At 42.7% G+C, this 23,037-nt stretch overlaps 1 protein-coding gene across 11 annotated transcripts in view; it reads left to right on the forward strand.

Moving 5' to 3' along the window:
* Positions 1-23,037, forward strand: part of LOC146798903 (uncharacterized) — a 161,383-nt gene that overhangs the window by 134,585 nt on the left and 3,761 nt on the right. The window lies entirely within an intron of this gene.

A 23,037-nucleotide genomic window follows, 5' to 3' on the forward strand; every position in this document is an offset into this window, starting at 1 on the left:
AGACACCGCCCCAATAAGCACAATGTGGGATGCATTTAAGGCTACACTACGAGGGATAATTACATCAAAAGAAATCCCTCAACAAAGGGGAAAAAAAGAAAATAGGCCAGAGAATGAGGCAAGACTTGCACAGGCAAATACAGAGTACAATAAGGATAGAAATTTATCAACAAAACAAAAGCTGCTGCAAGCGAAATTACAAATGCAGGAATATTATTACCAACTAGGGGACACAGCAAATATGGCTTATCTCCAAATGACGTAGAGAGCGAATATACAGGGAGATTACTCGCATGGCAGGTAAAAGAGAAGCAAGTCCAAAATAGAATTGAAAACATCAGAGATGAGGAATCAAAAGCACAACTAACCAGGACCAGGGACATCGGGGAATCTTTTCTGAGGTACTATACGAAAATTTGTCAGACAGACCAACAAACGCTGCCTGACCACATTGTAAGCTTCCTTAACAATCTACCAATCCCTACCCTAAACTGTGTGATCAGAGAAACATTACGCGAAGAATTCACCACTGAAGAAATAGAAATGGCAATAGGCTCAATGGCAAACTGTAAACCGACTGGGAGAACGGATTGCCAGTAGAATTATATAAAAGGTTCACCCCAATCCTCGACATAAGAATCTTAAAATTGGCTAACCACCTATTAAGGAAGGGGGAACATTTGGCTTCTTTCCATACAGCAGTGATAGTCAGCATTCTGAAGAAATATAAAAACAGGGAAAATATCAACACCTACAGACCAATAAGTCTTCTTAAAGTCGACTATAAGATCTTTACAAAGCTCCTTACAAACAGGCTCAATAGAATTGTGGGCTCACTGATTCATGTAGATCAATGTGGATTTGTGGCTGGGAGACAGCCCTCTACTAACACGAAATGTTTAATAGAAGCACTGGATTATTTTAATAAGAATAGTACGGAGGTTCAGGTGTGGTTTTTAGATGCTGAGAAAGCCTTTGATTTAGTGTCTTGAGACTGTCTTTTTTTTAATCCTTGCAAAATTTAGCTTCCCAGGAGGATTTATACAATAAATAAGAAGCTTATATAAGAATTCACAAGCACAAATATTAATCAACTCTAGAAATGTGGGTACCTGCAGAATAAACAGGAGTAGAAGACAAGGATGTCCCCATCGCCTATTTGATTTGCCCTATTCGTAGAACCCTGGGCAATAGCTATCAGACAAAAAAATACCACACAACGCATGACCAATATAAAACTTTATGCCGACGACATTGTTCTATTTTTAAATCTCACAGAGCACACGCAGGAGGAAATTTTAGGGATCTTTTTGGAATTCCAGGTCATAGGTGGCTGTAAAATAAATAATATATATTCCTAACAAAGGTTCAAGAAGCAATTTCCTTAAAAATACTAAATTAGCACACAAATATATAAATCATACGCAAAACAAATAGTCAACACTTTAGTGAAAGGAAGAGAAAGAAATATAGGCGTCTATGTGGCCAAAATTTATGAAGGACACATTAATTTTGTATATGTTGTATCCTCATTGTAACGTGTATTTTTTCATTTGCCACCTGTCGGGTTTGTGATTTCTATTGTTTGTATACCAGCACAAATTTTTTTGAGCGTTATTGTCTTAACTGTTTTAGATTTTGTAATACATTTACAGTGATTGTTCTTTTGCACATGGGCACTCTTATTTCTTTCTCTTCCTTTCACTAAAGTGTTGACTATTTGTTTTGCGTATGATTTATATATTTGTGTGCTAATTTTATATTTGTAAGCAAATTGCTTCTTGAACCTTTGTTAGGAATATATATTATTGCCCCTGGTTCAGGTGTGTTCGGCTGCCCCTGTTGTTGGTAATGATGTAAAATAAATAAGACCAAGACAGAAATTCTGCTATGTAATTGCTCCGCTGACACACTACTGCCAAGCATCAAGCTAGTATATAATTCCCACCCGAAGAGATTCTTGGGGATATATGGGGGGGGGAAAGAGTTGAGGAGCTATTCAATTTGAATTACGTACCCCTTATACAAAATGTTAAACACTTATTAGCAAAGTGGAATCAACTACCACTATCAATACAAGTACTAGTGGCACTTATACGGATGTCAATACTGACACTATTTAACTTTTTATTTGCAGCAGCCCCATATGCACTACAAACACCTTTTTTTAGAGAGCTGGATAGTTTGTTCACATCTTTCCTGTGGGGCCAGCAAGGTACCAAGACTAGCATTAGCCACTTTAAACTACCCGACTGATGAGGGAGGATTGTCCCTCCCAAATATAAGGGAAAACTATCACGCAAATTTTGAACACAACAATCCTAGATTTTATACCCAGTCTGACTCTTCAGAGATGGATAATGTTTTTATGGATCACATTTTACAAGAGTACAAAATTCCAGACCCAATGAGAATAGTTAAGAACCCGAAGAAAGTGCGGTATAAATTTTTCCAATGGATTCTTAAACAAAAAACCCAACTGTTAGCATTTTACGGAATCCCCGGGGATAAATGGCTCCACGAGACTGGCTCATCTTTACACCGGGGAGGATAAGTTGCTACAAACCAGTGTACTAAAGAAGTGGGAGGAGAATGGTATAGGCAAGTGAGAGACTTACTTAACTCAGAATCCTGTAAGAAGTGGCCCGAGATGGAAATTGGGCTTCTGCACTCCAGTGACATGCTTAAAATCGAGCACTTTTTAGAAAATATTGACGCTAGAACATTTAGATTTAAGCGAAGCCCTATAAGCCTCTGATAAGTGGCAGTAAGCGCTTGGGTCAGAATTTTTAATGATAATAAACCTGCTGCTACCTATGAAAAAATACGAGATAAATGGCGGAAAAAAGAAGATCGGCAGATCCCAAGAGTAACATGGAGCAGAATTAACAAATGTAATGCTACGGTAATTAGAGGTGCTAATTTTAAGCGAATTCAATTTTATACAAAATGGTTAATATATAGGACTCCATCATTTCTACATAACGTATATCCTCAGATTGATGATAGGTGCTTTCGCTGCTCTAGGGAAGGAGGAGGCATTTGGTCTCATACTGTCTGGGATTGTCCAAAAATTAAGAATCTTTGGCCTATGGTTGTTCTGAGATATTTTTCAAATTGTTCCCAATCTACAACTATTGATATTTATATTGCAGTTCTGGGATGCTCTCCAAATGAAACACTAAATAATATGGAAGAAGAGTGCCTTTTCATATCCGCCTTAGTAGCAAGATCATTATTCATTTTACATAATTGGCGTAGTAACAATGTGCCTACCTTCCAAACCTACAGAGAAAATACCCTTTAAGTTCAGGGTCTCTTAGGAAATTCGAGAAACGTTGGAACTCCATAGGAAATTGGTCTGGGATCTGGGTAAAAACAATGTTGTTTCAGAAATTGTGCACTTTACGATTCTCTGTGTATGTTTTAGGATTCTATGTACTTTTAATTCGCTCTTCTATGATTGATTTTATTTTTATGTCATGTCGTCAAATGTAATCTATAGTGAGCACATACGCACTTTACTCTGCATCTGTACACTGTATCATGAGCTGAAGTCTCACAAAAAAAAAATTAATACAAAAAAAATATGGACTCGATAGCTGTAATCAAGCGGATAGGTTCCTTTCCTGTTTCAAATAGAAACATTCCAAATTCAAATGTTTCCGTTTTTAGGGAGTGTGGAAATAGAAACTGGAAAATAAGAGGTAAGTAGTAATTTACTTACACTGTTTGTTTCACTCTTTCCTTAGCATTGCACGTGGAGTCATTTTAACATAACACATTAGAAACTGTTGCAGTCAAAGAGGCTTGACACAGAAATGTTGTACCAAGAATGTATATTAATTTGAAAGCTGTGGTGAAAAAAAAAACATGAACAGAATTTCTACATTGACACTTCAGGAATGTTGTAGTTATACATATGAAAAGTGATGTTTTATGAAGCATTTAAAGCTGGCCAACAAATAAGAGAAGTTCAAGATGCACATGCCCAAGAAATGTAAAGCAAATTAGTAAGTAAGATCCCTGTATTCTGCTGCCTTCTTACACCTGCAAAGAAAGGTATGGCGACAGAAAGCTAATTGCATGCAGACCACTAAGTGAGGTGGAGAGAGGATTAAGGAAAAGTGGTGGGAAAGGGAGGAGAGGAGTGGTACAATGGAAGTAGAAGGGGACATGTACCAGTCCTCCATTCAAGAAAAATAAGAAGCAAAAATAGAAGAGTGTGAGGGGAAAAAAGGGAGACAGAGAGAAGGGACTTGGGGAGTGTATGTGGCTTCAGTGGTTCCAATGATATCTAGTCTTGCTCACTGAGAGTCACACATTTCGATGCTAGGCTTAGCTTTTACTCACAAGAGGTTATATGTCATATACAAGGAGAAGAGCTACAACCTGAAGGCTAACAGTTAGATTACGACTCAGGCAGTCGGACTGCATTAGGACCGCTGGCTCTGCCAGGGAAGTTCCATTCCCTGGCGTAGGAACGCAGTTAGAGGCCGCAATATAGATGGTGGGACCACCATGGTCCTGCCAAGCATATTACGAGTTTCCTCTCCGCCAGGCTTTTCAAAAGCCTGGCATAGAGGAAACAAAGGGGGCCCTATTGGGCTCTCCTGTGCCTCAGACATATGTGGATGCACACAGGGAGGCATAACATGTGTCCGCCTGTGTGCATGCACTTAGGTTCCTGTATGACATGGACTTTCGGGTCCATGCCGTGCAGGAACCTTGTGAGGAGTTCCAATTGCAGCGCCCTTTTAAAAGGCACTGCTGCCTTTTTAAAGGGCACTGCAGGAGGAAGCGCCATGCAGCCTGCCAGCCAGACCACTGTAAAGTAGTAATCTGGCGGGCCGGCGGGAGGCAGCGACCTTCGGGCAAGCGGTGGCTTGGCGGTTTGCATCGCCGTGCCACCGGTCTGCTTTAAGGTCGTAATCTGGCCCTAAATATGAATCTGCAGAGTTCAGCTTTATGCAGAGTAGCTTGTGGGATCAGTGAAAGTTTCAGGAAGACAGCTCACCACAGATGTAGCCCTCAAAGTCACATTGAGTTGATGGGAGGAGTGCTGCTCCATACCTTTGTGAGCTATGTGACTACTTTAGTGAGGTTTTGGTATTTTTTTATTTTATATTTATGGAGAATAATTTTTAACAATTCACAGACATTATTTTCTCATGTTGTCACTGATGCCAAAGTTTGAGTGACATCACTTCCTATGATGTCATCATATATGCTTTCATGCAAATGAGAAAAACCTGATTGGGTTCTGGTTTGTCACTAAACTACCAGCCAGTTTTGCATCCATGTAAGGATGCACCATACCCACTGTTGACTGTCCATACCATTAATGACAGTTTATCTCTAAGCCCTCTACTGAAAAATGTGGAAGGTATATTTTCTTATGGGAACAATTTAAGTCAATTGAACTTTGCACTTGAAGACGAAGGGGCATATTTACAAGCAGCCTGTGCTGCCACTGCATAATTTCTTTTGACGCAGCAGCAGTGCTGTCTTTGATTCATATTTACAAGTTGATGCATCTGGGTTGATGCATCACTTTTCGTCAGCCAGTGTTGGTTTTTACCTTCGACGGAATCTGCTGTGTCACGTTATTTTTAATATATGCAAGGTAGGCATTCCCACCTAAAATTTCCCGTAAAACTGATGCAGTGGTATTTATGACTTTTCCCAAAGTGACGCATCTTTGGGATGTGGGCACCCTGCTTGATGTTTCAAAATTCCTAAGCCTCTAAAACCCAGGCATATGAATGACGCATTGACTTTTTTAGAGTAATTGGTCCGTTGAAGTGACTTGAAACAGTGTAATCTGCAATCAAGTCGCATCAATGGGTGAGTGCACACATAAGGTAGGTCACACAGTAAATCACACATTACGCACCAGTAATGACTTATGTCACACATAAATAGGCATAGTGGTACACATAAGTACACTATGCCCACTTGTATGCTTGACATTCAGGACCAATGTACTAGAGTGCTAGGTGGGTTTTTCACCTTTTGACACTCCATTACATTTTTCCCCATATAATAGGATACTTGAGGCTTCGCCTCTGTTTTTTGACGCATTGCTGTAGTTGAGACCAACTACAGCAATGTGCAACTTTAGCCCAGATACCTTGATTATTGGTTGACGGATGGATGCTTGAGCGTGCAATTATGGAAACAGGGTTGGGTGAAGATGGATGGTGGACATATGGAGATGTGAGTATGGATGTAAGTAGGAGTACATAGAAATAAGTAAAAGTGTAAACAGGAAAAAGCTAGAAATACAACTAGGAGAAAGGGATAACTGCATAAACGTAGGAGTCAATAATGGCTTAGGAGTAAGTAAGGAGTAAGAAAAGGCAAAAGTAGGGGTAAATAGAAGTAGGCACAAGTAAGCAGAAGTAGGAGTATGGAGGTATGAAAATGTATTATTATAATTTTTACTACTACTACTACTACTATACTATTTTTAAAAAATGCATTGTTATTCAGAGACTGTGTGTCTTGTCACTGTAGGCAGTAGTAGTCATAGGTGTACATAGGAGTAACTACAAGTAATTACAAGTAGTTAGGAAGATCTTTTATTAATATTATTATCATCATCATCAATACAATATTACCGTTTAAAAGTGCTCTGTTTTCCAAAGACTTTGTTTCTTTGCGCTTTCATGGCGGTTAACTTCCCAAACCAGAACCAATTAAAAGAGGAAAACAGGACTTTTTTGTTCTGAAAAAGTAATGTTGGTGAGGAGAGCATTCCTGGGTTTGGTAGCCAGCACAGACAAGGACTTACAGTGAAGGCATGAATAGTAAATCTTGGAATCCAAGAGATGTAATGCAACCCAGAATGTAACAGGCAATTTGTTCCCTAGTAAAGATGCAGCCCACCTTGTAAAATGCATTGTGACAGAGACAGAGGTCTCTAAAGGTAGTAGGGGCAGATTGATCATTCTTTGATTCAGAGCAACGCAGCAAGCCACCTTGCTGCGCTGCGTGAAAGGGAAAGGGCAGGAATGAACCGAGTTTACCATCACAGAGCATCCTTTCTTAGCGCTTGCACACTTTTCGCTGCTTAGCGCCAACACAGGCACCCTTGTGTCATGGTGCAAGGGCGCCTGCATTGTAGACAGGATTGTTTTTACACAGAAGAGACACCTTACTGCACAAAAACAATCCTGAGAGACAATTTCTTCTTTCTGTGTGTGATTCAAAATGCAGCACATATAGATAAAGGAAAAAACGAGAAGAAATAAAGATATTTCTCCTCATTACGCCTCACCTGGAGGGGGAGTAGCATTTTGACACATTCCCAGGTCTACCACTAATGGTAAATCTGGGAATGTGGTAGGGGGTAAAGCAGCTGTATTAGGGTATTGCATTGAGGTTTCGCCGCCGTCCAAATTATGAGTTGACTTTCTGGTGAGGCGACTGTGGCGGTGAGACCGCCTGCTTCAAGTCAGCAGAATCAAAGGATTTGGGGGTCATACTCCCACATTTCCTTTTCTTCCCTTCAGTTTCCCACGTGGATCCCTTTCTCCAGGTCCCCCCTTCACAGCATTTCTTGACCCTGAAGAAAACTATCCTTTTGGCGCTGAAATCCACGTAAGTCCATTTTGCAGTATTTACCCATTGACTGGGCTGGGCACATATGGATCAGACTCCAGCGATGGGTAGTAGGGGTTTTTTCACCTGTCATGCATATGTGTACATTCAACATATTCACACATGCCTCAACATATGTAGAAACATATGCACCGTTATCAGAAACATTGCTGCAGGGGCAGCGGTCACATCGTAATACGGCTGCTATTGTGGGCGGCAGTAAGACCACTGAACTCATAATCAGGCTCTTTTGGGATGCAAAATCCTGATAAATCTGGCCCAGTTCTTAGTAATGGGAAGCCAATGAAGGGAGGCCATGTGGCCAGAGAATGCTGATCAAGACCCTGCAGAACTCACACTGTTGACTTCGTACTCACCAAGAGACGTTGGATTGATTTGGGAGGAAAACCTAGAAAAGGAGAATAGTCAGTTCTAAATAAAATAATGGCATGAATTATGTTCTTACAAAAGAAAAAAAGAGCAAATCGTCCTTAACACTTTAAGGGGAAAATGGAGTTGACTTTAAGCAAATGATCCTTATATGAATATTTGTCACTGTCAAACATAACTTCTATGTTATGCATGGAGCAGGAACACTACAGAATCACTCCCAGCTCAACTTGCCACTATCCTATCCTTCTTTGGCCTCCTAAAAGAGAATATTCTCTATTTTATGAAAATTAATATGGAGTGATTTTGGCTTCATCCAATAGCAACAGTGTAAAGAAATTGCTATAATGTAATTGCCTAAGCCATCATCACCACTAAGCTTATAACGGAGATAGGCATGCTAAATGTATACAAACTAAGTTCTATCTAATAATGTATCATTTTTACTAGTGATGCCACAAATGAGTTGCTTAAAGTGGGTCTGATTGCTGAGGCCTTATAGAGCCCGCAAATAATGGGTTTGAATTTTGATTAAAATAAAGGATGAGAAATGGTTTATGATAAATCAGTTAGTAAGGACTTAGGGCCTGATGTAGAATTTGACAGATGAGTTACTATGTCATAAACATTACAGATCTCCTGTCTGTCTTATCATAAGTGTCATAGAATATAATGCACTTTTAATACAGCAGATGGAATATTCGTCACATTTGTGATGGAGTAATCCATCCACCAAACTCCGATGGAATAAAAAAGCCTATTGAATTTGGTTGAAAGATCAAGAAGCACTAGTGTATCAAAACCATCATGATCAAGGTTTCAGATAAAGGTCATTGAGAACTGTAAGTAAAGCTACTTCAGTGCTGTGCTGAGGTCTTAATGCGAAGTGATCCTAGTCAACTATGTTATGTTCTTCTGGAAAAGCTGAGTGTTATTTGTTAGTGTAGGAAAGAGGATTAAAATTTGAGGCGGACAAGTGTCTACCTCAAAGGATAAGTCCATCACCTACTAGATTTCACAAAAATGAAAGAAAATAAACTTGACACAAGGCAGAATAAAGTAAGGAAACATTAAGAAGTCATTACATTGAGAACAAGAGAAATGAACAGATCAGAACAACAGAAGATATTCCAAGCTAAAGGCTAGAAGGTGTTCCAAGATAAATACAAGACGCTCTAAGTTATAGTGCAAATTGGTGTATAGACATACACTGTTAAAGCTGTGATTCCCGGTACAGGAAGGAAGGTGAGAGTTGTGATATTAACAAACCTGATAAAGAAACAGCCTGATATGTGAAGCATATTGGAGGGTCTGTTCTTGGAGTGAGGATGTGGGAGAAATTATATCACCGGTGTAGTTGGACTTAAGTACAAATTAACAATTAGTGCAGAAATAAAATATGCAAAAATCCACAAACTAGCTATGTAATGCTCAATTGAAGGTAGTCTTGCTTCTGAATGTGCAACTATCTTCACAGCCTTGAAAACGTCCTTTGTATTGAAACACGTCGACTGCAGTAACTGTCTGTTTGGCTTGACTGATTGTCAGAACAAGCCTACCTTACATTTTTTGTCCTTTGTGACTCAATAACAAATTGACACGTCTCCTTCTAGTCTTCAACAATGAAACCATGTTTATTGTTCTGTTACTACCAGCTGTGATTTTCTTACTTCTTTTTATATCAACAAATATATGAAATTGTACAACTATTTCATGCCTGTTGATTAATCTTTAGAAATTAATACTGTACTTGTACTTACTGTTTGATGTGCTCCCAATAAACTTTGTCAATGTTATGATTGATGGTTTTCCTCCATCTCTCTAGATACACTCTTTGGTAGCACAGTGTGATCTGGTGAACATACTCTTCCTGAATAGCCTGTACAGTATATTTGCTGCGTACTTTACTGTGTTGCTTTGAATTTGACCACCTCAATATGAGATGTGTGGTTGATGGTTTCCACCTCCACCAATGTAAAGTTGAAAGTTTAAATACTGATAAACAGCTGAAGCCTAAATATTTACTTCAATTCCAGCTGGATGAGGGGCATCCATTAATATGACATGGAAATGAAATGTGCAAATTCTGTAATGCCTGAGAACATCACCACACTTCAGACCAAAAACAATCTAACACTGACTGCCTTGATTGAGAAACTGCGAACACAGGCAACATTGGCCTTTTGTTTTTAGCTAAGTTTGTGCATGCTTACCTGCATTAGCTATTTAACTGCCCTGTGACTTTTTCTGTAATCAAATAACCAGCAGAAGTTCAGTACGAGCCACCCGCTGATTAACAGTGTTTGATGAAACTGGTGGCAACACAGTGTCCTTGGGAGGGTGGATTTTTCCAGTAGAATGGATCAAACAGCCAGTGAATCCCTTCCACCCATTTTGGCACTTATTGAGGGATGGTGATCTTAGATCAATTGAGAGGGGCAGCTCAACATATACTGGCAGAGAAGAAACCGCATTGTCTGACTTCAGGTCATGTGGAGGTGTGAACTCTGACAAATTGTGTCTGAAATCATCAGTGAAAGAGATTTGATTTGATGATTTGATTTTGGATTTGTAAAGCGCGTAGCTACCCAAGGGCGTCCCAGCGCTGTCGTGTCAGCTTGAAATGCTCCTGGGGGGGAATTATTGGGGGAAGAGCCAGGTCTTCAGTAGCCTGCGGAATGGCAGCAGGTTGGTTTCTTTACGGATGCTGAGGGGGAGGCTATTCCAGAGCTTTGGGGCGTTGTATGCGAAGCGGCACCCACCCGTACGCGCTATTTTTATTCTAGGGATGCTGGCAAGGAAAAGGGAATCTGACCTAGGCTGTCTGGAGGATTTGTGGGTTTTGATGAGTGGTTTTAGTATGGAGGGGCCTTTACCCTGGAGGATTTTGTGAGAGATGCACAGGGTTTTAAAGGCGATGCGCTCCTGAATGGGGACCCAGTGGAGAGCTTTGAGGGAGGGTTTAGCAGAGCATCTGGATTTCGTCCCCGTGAGAAGTCTTGCTGCGGCATTCTGAACGTGCTGGAGTTTTTTGATGACAGCTACTGGGGCGCCCAGGTACAGGGCGTTCCCGTAATCCAATCTAGAGATGATGAGGCCCTGGATAAGAATTTTTCTAGACTGGAGAGGAATAAGAGGGAGGATCTTCCGGGCAGTTCGCAAGAGACCAAAGCATGTGCCGGCTGTCTTTCTCGCTTGGGCTCTGAAGCTAAGGTCCTGGTCAAGCCAGATGCCTAGGCTCTTGATTTCATTTTTTGGTATGGGGGGAGCCCATGCTGGGTGGCCAGGCGAGAGACTTGGGGAGTTTGTGCGGGTCACCTAGGAGCATAATCTCCGACTTCTCACCATTGAGTTTGAGGCGGGAGTCGCCCATCCATTTAGATATGCTCTGCAGGCAGGAGACCAGATTCTCCATGGACTGGTCGGACTGATTGATGGAGACGACTAGTTGGGTGTCGTCGGCGTACATGACCACCTTTATGCCGAATGGTGAGACTATGTCGTCTAAAGGGGCCATGTAAACGTTAAAAAGCGTGGGGCTCAGGGACGATCCCTGGGGAACCCCACACTGAAGGGGAAGGGCTTTGGAATGACCGTGACTATCGGCCACTTGGAAGGTCCTATGCTCTAAGAACGATTTCAACCAGGCCAGGGCGGTCCCAGTGACTCCAGCTTTGTGAAGACGGTGGAAGAGGATGGTATGGTCCACCGTGTCAAAGGCGGTGCTCAGGTCCAGGAGGATCACTGCCACTGATCCCCCTGCGTCCAAGATGGATCTAGTCTCCTCTGTCACGGCCAGGAGGGCGGTGTCGGTCCCCTGTCCTGGTCTGAACCCTGTCTGGGAGTAGCGAAGGAGGTTGTGGGTCTCTAAAAAGGTGGATAGCTGTTCATTCACGATTTCTTCCGCCGCTATGCTGATGCCTGGGAGGAGGGAAATAGGTCTAAAGTTGGAGGGGTCCGTGGAGTCGAGGTGGGGTTTCTTGAGGAGGGCGGGTACTATCGCACTTTTCCAGTTGGTGGGAACTATCCCTTGGGAGAGGGAGGCATTAATCAGCCTGGTTAGGAGGGGGGATATTGTAGGGGCGACTAATTTCAGTTTGCTCATGGGCGCTGGATCGGCCGGGGAGCCGCTCTTAAACTTGGTTGAGGGTGGCCACCATCGTCTCAGTGGATATGAGGGAGAAGGCGTCCAGGAAGGGGGTGTCTCGGTTGGTGGGCCGAGCTGGAGGGTCTGGCGGGGGGTGGAGATGGGAGAAGGTCTTTAGGATTTTAGAGGAAAAAAACTCGGCAAGTTGGGTGCATCTAGCGCCGGTAGGGTCGGCGACGGGCTGAGGTTCGGGGACTTTCATAAGTGACCGTACAATGCGGTAGGTCTCCTTGGAAGAGTTAGCTGCAGCTATAATTTTTCCTTCAAAATAGGCAGCTTGCGTATCTTTTATACAGGTTTTATACTGTTTCATGGATGATTTATATGTTTCTCTGCTGTTTGAGGCCCAGTCCTTCCTCCAGAGGCGTTCTAGTTTTTTGCATTTTTTCCGCAATTCGCGCAATTCTGGGGTAAACCAAGGTGATTTGAATGATTCCCTCTTACTGGGGAAGTGTTTATAGGAGAGGACCGAGTTTAGGGATGTTTCTATCCAAGTTCGGATTTGGATGTCCGCTAGCAACGGGTCCGGATCCAGAGTGGAAGTGGAGGCTGTGAGCTGGCTGATCCATGCACCCGTGTCAAGTTTGTGCCACGGGCGGGAAGGTGCCTGGGGTGGAGGGCTGTGAGTGGCTTCGGTGGTGATCGGGTGATTTAGAAGAATCAGGTGGTGATCTGACCAGGGGATAGGGAGGGGTATTGATGTGGTGAGTTCCGGAATATTTGAGAAGATTGGGTCCAAGAGATGGCCCTTGATGTGGGTGGGGTGGAGATTTTTCAAGGAGAGGCTGAGTGCGGCTAGATATTCTTTGAGGTATACAGCTATTTTGTTCCCTGGGTCGTCAAAATGAATATTGAGATCTCCTAACACTGTGAAGTTGGAGGAGAGACAGGCTAGTGAGGTAGCTGTATCCACTAGTGAGTTAGGAAACTGTCCAAGTGGGCCCGGGGGTCGATAGACCAACAGTCCCGACAGAGTTTTCTCCGGGAGAGGTGTATGGAGAAGTGGATGTTTTCACAGGCGAGGATTCGGCTGTCCTTGAGCTGGCAGGAGAGGTGGGCTTTGGTGATAATTGCTATGCCACCTCCTGGCCCTAATGGTCTGTCAAGGTGTTTAATTAGGTAACCCGGGGGTAGAGCTTGGACTATGTCTGGGTCTGAGGCTGAGTTGATCCAGGTTTCCGTAAGGAACAGCACCTCGATATCGTTGTCCAGTATGAGAAGGTTGATCTCGGTACTGTGTTTGGGAGGGATCTGCAGTTAAGCAGGGCCATTTTGATTGTGCGGGTTTTGGGGGAGGAGTGAGGAGTGAGTCTGTATGAGCAATGGCTGCATTTATTTTGACGCTCCTCGAGTGAGATTGTATGGAGACAGAGGTCAGGGGTACTATTCCTGAGTTGCAGAAGTGTGCCTGCGGAGTAACTGATGGGTGTCGCGGATGGGCGCAGACGGGCTTACCTTAGGCGCACCTTCGGCGCGGTGGCGGCGCGCCCGCAGCACGCGTCCGCTGCGCGTCCGAGAGAGGCACATGGTTTTAAAGGGGGAGGGAGGGGCGTGGCCTCAGGGCAGTGGGCGTGGCCTGGCTTCCCGTGTAATGGCGGCAAATTTGTTCTCTGACCCGCAGCAGCGTTTAGATCGGCTGCGCGGGGAGAACTGAGCAAGTTGAGGAGGGGGAGTGCCCAGGGGAAGGCGATACACACAGGTAAAAACAATTCAATCAGATTTCAATTTTTAAAAAAAAAACGAGCGTTCCTCCCGGCTTCCGCCTCAGGAGATAGGTTTCAGGCTAATGCGGGCTTTTGCTTCAGCGCGGCTTAAGTAGCGAGAGAGAAGGGGCGTGGCCTCAGGGCAGTGGGCGTGGCCTGGCTTCCCGTGTAATGGCCGGAAATTTGTTCTCTGACCCACAGCAGCGTTTAGATCGGCTGTGCGGGGAGAACTGAGCAAGTTGAGGAGGGGGAGTGCCCAGGGGAAGGTGATACACACAGGTAAAAACAATTCAATCCGATTTCAATTTTTTTTTTTTAAAACGAGCGTTCCTCCCGGCTTCCGCCTCAGGAGATAGGTTTAAGGCTAAGAGAGAGCTGTAAACTAAAAACTGCAGCTTTGTCTTTCATTGGCTGTGGAACCAACCACACTTTTATGAGGGGACTCGATCTTCATGCAGATGGATACAGTGGGTACCTGCACCCACCTGCAGACCCGAGTCATACCTGAGGTGACCTTTAGACCTACATTTTCCACTCCCAATACATGCTTTTTGGGGGCACCAACTCAGTGTTGCCTCCTATGTAATGCACTGACAGTGCACTTCTGGAGAGCTTCTTCCCATTGTGTCTGTGTGTGGGAAATTGGGTTATTGGTTGGGGGAGGTGAAACCCTATTTAAGCAACAACCGCAATCCCAGTCAGGGTGAACCACAAAAGTCACTAAATTAACCTGAGTTTAACCCACTAGTAGTTCGGCACAAAATCAGTTGGGCAGAACTTAGAGGCAATGTGTAAAGTATTTATGCAGCACACAAACAGTAGTAAAGTGAAAGCACAACACAAGAAAAATCTCACATCAATTTGGTAAAATAGGATAAAATGTAAATGATTTGAGACAAAAACACCAAAAATCCAATCTGTAGAACTGGAGATATATAATTTCAGATATTTAGGTAAGTATAGTGCCAAAAAGCACAAAGCACTACTCGTGGTCTTCTGTTCATGATAAGCCAGGGGAAAGTCATAAGTTCAGGTTAACCGTGATGGAGCATGGTCCATTTACAGAGACCAGGTTAGTCTAACTGAAACAGCTACCTTCTTAAAGTAAAGCATTACGAATCCAGTTTGCGGTGAAAGAGGCCACGAGGAGCAGGGAGAACATCGCAGGGGGTCATTGTTGTAGCGAAAAGGACAGGCCAGCCATCTCTGTAGCACAAAGATCTTGTCAAGCATTGTGATGGTTGATGCTGAAGATTCACATTGGCCGTCACTGCAGGCTGTCACAGCAGTAGCGCAAAGTGAAGATCTTTTGTTGCCCATCGTTAACTGCAGTCATTTTAGTGCGAAGAGTTGAGGTCCACCGGAGCTTCACATTGGCGATGGTCGTAGGCAGCAATATCTCATTGCAAACTGCCCTGAAGAGCCCAAACCTCTGGATTTTCCCCTTTTCTTCAGAGGAATGCACTCTGATACCAGCCAAGGGCCCAGCACCTGTGGTGCCACCTCTTGAGGATCAGGGCTCACTCTAGCAGAGGCCAGCAGGGCTCAGGCAGTTCCATTTGCAGATCCAGGGAAGCAGGCCTGCTCTGCCGTTGCAGGGAAGCCTTTTGAGCTTGTTATGTCCCTGTAGCTCTGAACAGGAGGTCAGCCAACTAACCCTTGAAGTCACTCTGCCTGGGATGTAGGGAGCAAGTCCAATCTTCCTTCTTAGAGAACAGGGCAGGCCACAGGCAGCAGGGCAGTGCTCTGGCATTAGGTCAGTCATTCTTTGTAGTATCAACAGGTCCAGGAGTGTGAGTTAGTCTGAGGGTCCTACTTTTATACCTGGTGCCAGCTTTAAAGTTGAAGAAGTTTCTGGAGTTTCCGACCACAGATGTTTCCGTAATTTCCTGCCTCCCTGCCCTGGTCCTAGGATGTCTGGAGTGACAAAAGACGAGTGTGAAGTTCTTTGTGAGTGTGTGAAGGCAGATCCTTTGATGCGTAAGAGGTGGAGGGCACAGCTCCACTTCTCCCATCCAGCTAACATCTCGTCCCGTTTTGTTACATTGTCTGGGAGCAATACACAATGGCTAACTGATAACTGCACCTATTCATGTAACCCAGAGTACAGCCTGTAGGCAGCGAATGGGTAAGATATGAAAATACCATCTTTCTAAATGTGTCATTTTCAGAATTGGGACTTTAAATCAGAGTTTTACCTTTAAAGAGGGTTTTAAATTACAATTCATTAGATACCAAATATGACAAATATTCCCAAACAAAAGTAATCACCCATTACATGTATTGAAGCAAACCAATGTTATCCCATGGGAGAAGTAGGCCTTGTAGTAGTAAAAAAACAATTTAGAGTTTTTCACTACCAAGACAATAAAACTTAAAAATACATGTCCTACTTTTTAAATACACTACACCCTGCCCTAGGGACTATTTAGGGCCTACCTTAGGGGTGACATAGATGTATTAAAAAGAAAGGGTTAGCCATAGCAAAACATTTTATTTTGCCAGGTCGAACTGCCAGCTTAAAATTGCAATCCGTTTGAAATGTTTTAAAAGGGATTCTTAGGTGGGTGGCACAATAAGTGCTGCAGGCCTTCTAATATCATTGAATAGACAGGCCCCAGGTACAGATAGTATCACTTATAAGTCAATAAATCTTCCAATTGCGTGTAAGCTATTGTTAACATGTTTAAAGGGGAGAGCACATGCACTTTAGCAATGGTTAACAGTGGTAAAGTGCAAAAAGTCCAAAAAGCCAACAAAAAAGGGTTCAGAAAACAGGAAGGGTGAAGGCAAAAGGTATGCAGCGACCCTGCAGAGAGGGCCAAATCCAACACCATGTCTGTAATACAGCGTGGGCACAATGGACAACGCTTCCCCACATTCAATAAAAAATAGTGTAAATGGTTAACAGATTGGTACTCAAATACTTAAACTCTGAAGCAATCTCAGCCCACTTCTCAGTGCTGAACGCAGACACCCATGGTTCAGAGACCCCTGAAATCAGAACTGTTAAAATGTGCTCCTCATCAAGCTATGTCTAGATGTTAATGTGTTTTTTCCTTCATTGATGTTGCTTTAAGGATGCTAGAGAGTGTGTTGGTTGTCTTTGATGGCGTGAGATCACTTCTGGTTGGTGGGGTAGTTAGTTGTGTCATTCTTGGAGTCAAGCAAGCTGAGAGGTTTCATTAATAGATTTAGTGGGGGAGAGGTAAGTGATGCTAGGGATAGGAATATCTTCCTATCCCTAGCATCACTTACCACCACAATATTATCATCCCCTCACGCAACCCATCGGCTAGAATGCTGGTTGCATGAGGGAATGATAATGTTGTGTTGGTGGGAGACAGAATAATAATAGGTGCAAAATGCATTTTTGCTGATGAGAACAAAAGGAGATGTGAGATTGAATGGTAGAAGGTAAAAGAAGATTTTCTAGTGAGAATGGAGTGAATGCTACAAGGGGCAAAAGGGAAAATGTAATGCATATGGATGGGAGAGAAGACCGGTAGCAAATGTACTCTGTGTGGGTAGATAAACAGTGTGGGTAGATAAACATTGTGGCCAATCAAGCAATCAGCAAGGCATAAAGGGAGGAGTTAATGAAGGACAAGCAGAGGTGAGAGAAAGGAAGGTAGCACAGACAAGAATATTGAGATAGGAAACGGAGGTCAGAAGTGAGGGGTAGAAGCAGGTTTGGTGAGGAGGGGAAATTACAGTACCACTGTATGGTAGGGAATAGGTAGCAGCAGGGGTGCTGAAGTCGTTAGGTAAAAGTTTGTCATTCCAATGCTATGACAGGCCGGAGTGCTGAGAGGTTGTGACTGTTTGGCCTAGCAGGAGGCTAATCTTAGTTTCAAAGCCTTACAATATACTTGACCATATTTCATTCCTCCTGAGGACTCTCCATTAGAGATAATGTGGTAACCCAGTAACGCTCAGAACCTGAGTATGTATGCTAAAGAAAAACAATGGTTCTGTTGGGAGATCAACTGATTAGCACCAGGTACTTAATACATTAAAGGAAATATGTTTAGTCATATAACAAAGTAACACACCAAGAAAAGGCAACCAATTTATGCCAAAAAATGAATTTCTTTGCTTTGTATTTGTATATATGCAAATCAATAAAAAGGCTGTCTGAGACATGAAACACATACGGCGAATGAGCCAATGGCTGTGTGGTATAATTAGGGACTGGTAGTGATATGTGACAAAGTGCTGTACAGGGGTGACATAAAAAACATATATCTAACACAAAGGCAATATTTAGCTTGTAAGTCCACAACTCATTGCATAAATCCCAACGGAAGATACGATTTTCTATTCAGGTCAGAGAATTGCGTGGACTTAAGACAAAAACGTCGACATTTCGACCCTTAACGGTTTTGCACATTAATAAGCATCAGAGGAGGGTCTTCATCAGGCCAAGGGGGAGAGGGGTGACAGTCTGTTGAATAATAACTAAATAATTGAGAGGTGTGTATACTAGGTGTGGAGAAAGCAAGAGGTGCAGTAGCAACTTCATGCTTACCAAACAACTTGAAGTCCTATATTATGCGCATCCAACTTTGCAGCAATATTCAGGGAGATGTCAGCCGACACTTCCAACTCACATCCATAGATTGTGGTCTAGAAATAATGCAAAGTATTAGTAAATTGTGTTACTGTTTGAGTGCCACAAAGCAATTATCATTGACTTTGTGTGATAGGGGGAGTCACGGTCCGTTGCCTACATACCTGTTTAAGCCATAAAAATCTTTCTTCACCAGCCGGTGGAAATGAATAGTGTGGGGCCGCCAAGGCGATCAAATGACTGTGGTGGCAAAGAAGGCAATCAGTACAAAGACTGAACTGCTCATGAACAGCATGTACTCTTTCTCACACCCGTGTGAATATAGTTAAGGAGCTGTCAACGTGTACCCTTGTATGCATAGGAGAAGTGCCCTTCCCTTGCAATCGAAGTGGTGGTGTTCTGCTGGGCATGGAAACCAAAACCGCAATGGGCAACAATCATTACTTCATAACGTATTACGAACCCAACTGCTGGGAGGGTGCAATTCGGAGTACTGTACACAAGGTGGCAGTGAAGGCATGTGTAAATATGTAACGGGAACAGGTCGCATCGATGCATGAAAGTGCCCGAAGTCGATCTAAATAGATTTAAACATAGAAGCGCGGTGGAGCATTATAATGTGCATTCCATACTCGCAAAAACGAGGTGTACGCGACTACTGTGCTCAGCGCGGGGGCCAAAAGACATGGCAACTTACTTGAGTAAGGTTTAGAAGAGACGTCCTCGTTCGTCCGTATCCGCTTAATTGTGCGAACGCGGTCGAGGAGAATGTCAGTATATGACAATTCTCGTGTGGCTGCGTACGTGCCAAAGTGAAGTTGCCGGCGAGTGCAGCAGCTAAAACGTGTGGTGTACCTCAATTATTCAAAAACCTGGCAAGGATTCCAAGTAGTGGAATGGATGTCTCAGGTTATATCTCACATTTAAATAACGGTGTACAACTGCTACTCCTGTGCACATTTATGAATGAATTTCTTGCCTCACCAGCAGTATCGCACCCTAACCAAAAACGATGATTTTTCATGCAATAACTTCACAGATAATGCTGCCTTAATTCACGAAAAAGGAGATAAAATCAGACTTATGGACTGTTTTTCTGATACTTCATGGTCTAACATTGCGCTAAACGCACTCTGCATGGACATTTGCAAGTTTTTTTTTTTTTTTTGTGTCAATGAAGATGTATAAAGCATTTTGTCGCTGTTGAGTCGGCTGAAACGATCGCACTTGAATTTGTGTTTATTTATTTAAACACAGCATTCGCTGTGTATACATCACCATTTGTAGGAGGTGGGAGTCCCCATGTCACATTTTGAATAATTAGGATTGTTTTGTTGTAAAGGCTTACGGGACATGTAGTTAGTTTAGTTCACGAGGGGTAGCCGAGTTTTGAATTGAAGGGTTTATATATGACACAGGGTTTAATGTGATTAAGTTAAATTTCATGAAGCTGTCGTGATTGGACAAATTCATTTTGAGTTAAAGGTAAAATTGCAAGCACAGGTGAAAGTAGTTTGTGTTTCCGGTAGCAATGGCAGTTAGATAGAAAGGCGAGTTTAGAGCGAACACGAACAGCATCAGCATACAAGCAGGTAAATTCTTTCAAAAACGGAATTGAGGGTAGATTTAAGTTTTTATTGAATTTTTATTTAGGGGGCAGAGTTATGTCAGGTTAAGTCAGGTTATGTCAGGTTAAAACAGCAAACACTAGGCATGCCGAGCGTTTACTCAGTCATGCGGGTAGTATGGTGGGTATAGAATCGAGGATGGAGTGGGGGAGGTTTCTGCGTGCAGTAAACACTTTGACAGCTCTTAGGGGTTGCTTTTCACTTTGTTTGAAATGGGTAGTGTTATGTTTAATAGATCAATTCAATTACCATAGAATGTACCTATGTAAAATTCATCAAAGCGTTGAAGCATGTTAAACTGACATGGGTTTATGTTATTTCCATATTTACACAGCTACCCCTGACGAAGGGCACTATAAAGGCCCGAAATGCATTGGGATCAAGTTATTTAGCTGTTACTTGTGGATGGGCACAACTGCCTCATGAGAAGCTAATGGGTTATTGTACAGCATTGTCGTGAATAACAAAGTCAAGCTGAATGAATTTTGGAGAATATGGAATAAATTATTGAACTTGAAAAGGCTGTACATTTCTTTTTTGAAGCTGTGCGATTGGTATGCAGCACCCAGTTGCTGCAATTTGTTCTACTCTATATCTCACATTTAGACATGTAACATCCATTCTGTTAACAAAACCTGATACTTAAGCCAGTGGCGGCTGGTGACATTCGAAAGTGGCAGGGCGTAAACGTTATCGATAAGTGACCAGCTGTGAGCATAGCGAGCAAGCCTGACTGTCATAAGTGTAGTTCAGTTGGGGGCTTCTCCCCCTGAGAAGCGTTTTAAAAAGAGTGGGCAAATGATGCATTATCAAGCAAATCTGAGTAGGCAAAAAGGTTAATAAGCCAATTGTGAAAGTGTAGTTATGACATCAATAAAGAGATTTCATGATAATGATGTAGGTAGCTGCTTATTCAGTATAACTGCAGAACTAGACCCTAGATCGCTATATGAATATACCCCCCTTGAGGGGACCAGCCTCTCCCACCTTAAACTACATCACTGTATGAACACCTGATCAACTGGAGCAAAAACCTGCTCTAACCCTACATTTATGATTAGTGCAAAAACATCTGCGAGCTCAGGTCATAAACAGTTTGATTGCTACTTCTCTAACTGGAGGTAAAACGTTCCTCTACATCTTCATCTCGACTCCTTTATGAACACATCTCCCAGGGGACTAACAATCGTCCCTTCCTTCAGAGACCACTTTGTCATCACATCTGTGGTCCCACACTAGAGCCCTGGCTGCTCTGTCACTACAGCTCTGACCAGCAGCAAGACCTTCCTCGAGCTCAGACGCAGGACTCTGATTTATTATTGACAGGAGCCAGTGAACTCCGAGCCATTATTCTAGGTGAGAATCTATACGTTTAGAAACCTCTAATTTCTAATGGGTACTCATTCCAAAGAATATCAAACATCTAAATTATTTTGCAGTTTTACTGTTTGGCTAAAATAAATCACTTTCAAAATGCCCCCCCATCCATACCCTTGGTAATATCTATACTCTCGCACCTGATCTGCAGTCTCCTTATCGGCTTGTTTATCTCAGTAAAAAATGCAGAGTATAAGTCCCAGAATTGAAAGAGAAAACCTGGACTGGAGCACTGCGCCACACTTACTGCACACTTTTGGGTTTATATCAGATGACAAACAATCTTATCAGTGGCGGCTGGTGACATTCGAAAGTGGCAGGGCGTAAACGTTATCGATAAGTGACCTGCTGTGAGCATAGCGAGCAAGCCTGACTGTCATAAGGGTAGTTCAGTTGGGGGCTTCTCCCCCTGAGAAACGTTTTAAAAAGACTGGGTAAATGATGCATTATCAAGCAAATCTGAGTAGGCAAAAAGGTTAATAAGCCAATTGTGAAAGTGTAGTTATGACATAAATAAAGAGATTTCATATGATAATGATGTAGGTAGCTGCTTATTCAGTATAACTGCAGAACTAGACCCTAGATCGCTATATGAATGTACCCCCCTTGAGGGGACCAGCCTCTCCCACCTTAAACTACATCACTGTTTGAACACCTGATCAACTGGAGCGAAAAACTCTAACAGGATCCACATTCATGCACCGCGGAAAAACATATGATCTTACTCAATTCACGAATTGCAACAGTCAGAAGGTCATTTATGCCATCAGATACCCCTGCCAAAAGATCTACGTGGGAAAGACCACACAAAAAGTTAAAAACAGGATTTTGAAAAATACTAGCAGAATCAAATGCAAAGTTCAGGGAGCCCCAGTGGTCGAGCACTATTCAAGTGCGGGACATACTGCTGACCACCTTGAATGGTGGGTTCTGGAAAAAAATCACCTTGCATCCAAGGGGTGGCAGTATTACCACCTCTTTGAATTACAACGAGTGCCGTTGGATCCATATCCTAGATGCTGTGAATCAAGAACTTAATGAGCATGAGGAAACATGTAAACAGATGGGCAGGCTATAACCCATAGTCTAACTACCCCTGAACTTGCTGACTAACCCATGTTACCTTACTAGACTTTTATTTTTGATCCATGTATGTATAACAGATCAATTGGTATGTTTAAATATATAATAAAGACCCTTGGCGAGTATGAAATGTGCACATTCTCGGACGCTATCTCAGAAGCCTCACGATCTAACAAATGACCAATCTTCGCTGTTTTAGATGTAAACTTTGTAACACTTCATTGGTTAATCTTGTGCACCTTTCCAGACGGAAACAGCGGGATGTGTCTTGAATGCACTCCATGATATCTGAGCTACATTTTATCATATGTGTACAATGCTGTATTACTATGCCCAATGTTTAAATTCCTATCAAAATGTATGGCTAGTTAAAACGACCACTATGGATGTTCAAAGCTCACCGATTACCCTTATCGTGTGTATTTTACTAGAAGGTTTAATTGTACAATGTCTCCATGACTATTCGGGGCTAAAGTATCAGGTTTTGTTAACAGAATGGATGTTACATGTCTAAATGTGAGATATAACCCG

This window comes from Triturus cristatus, chromosome 9 (genome assembly GCF_964204655.1).
Source record: "Triturus cristatus chromosome 9, aTriCri1.1, whole genome shotgun sequence".
Classification (NCBI taxonomy): Eukaryota; Metazoa; Chordata; class Amphibia; order Caudata; family Salamandridae; genus Triturus; species Triturus cristatus.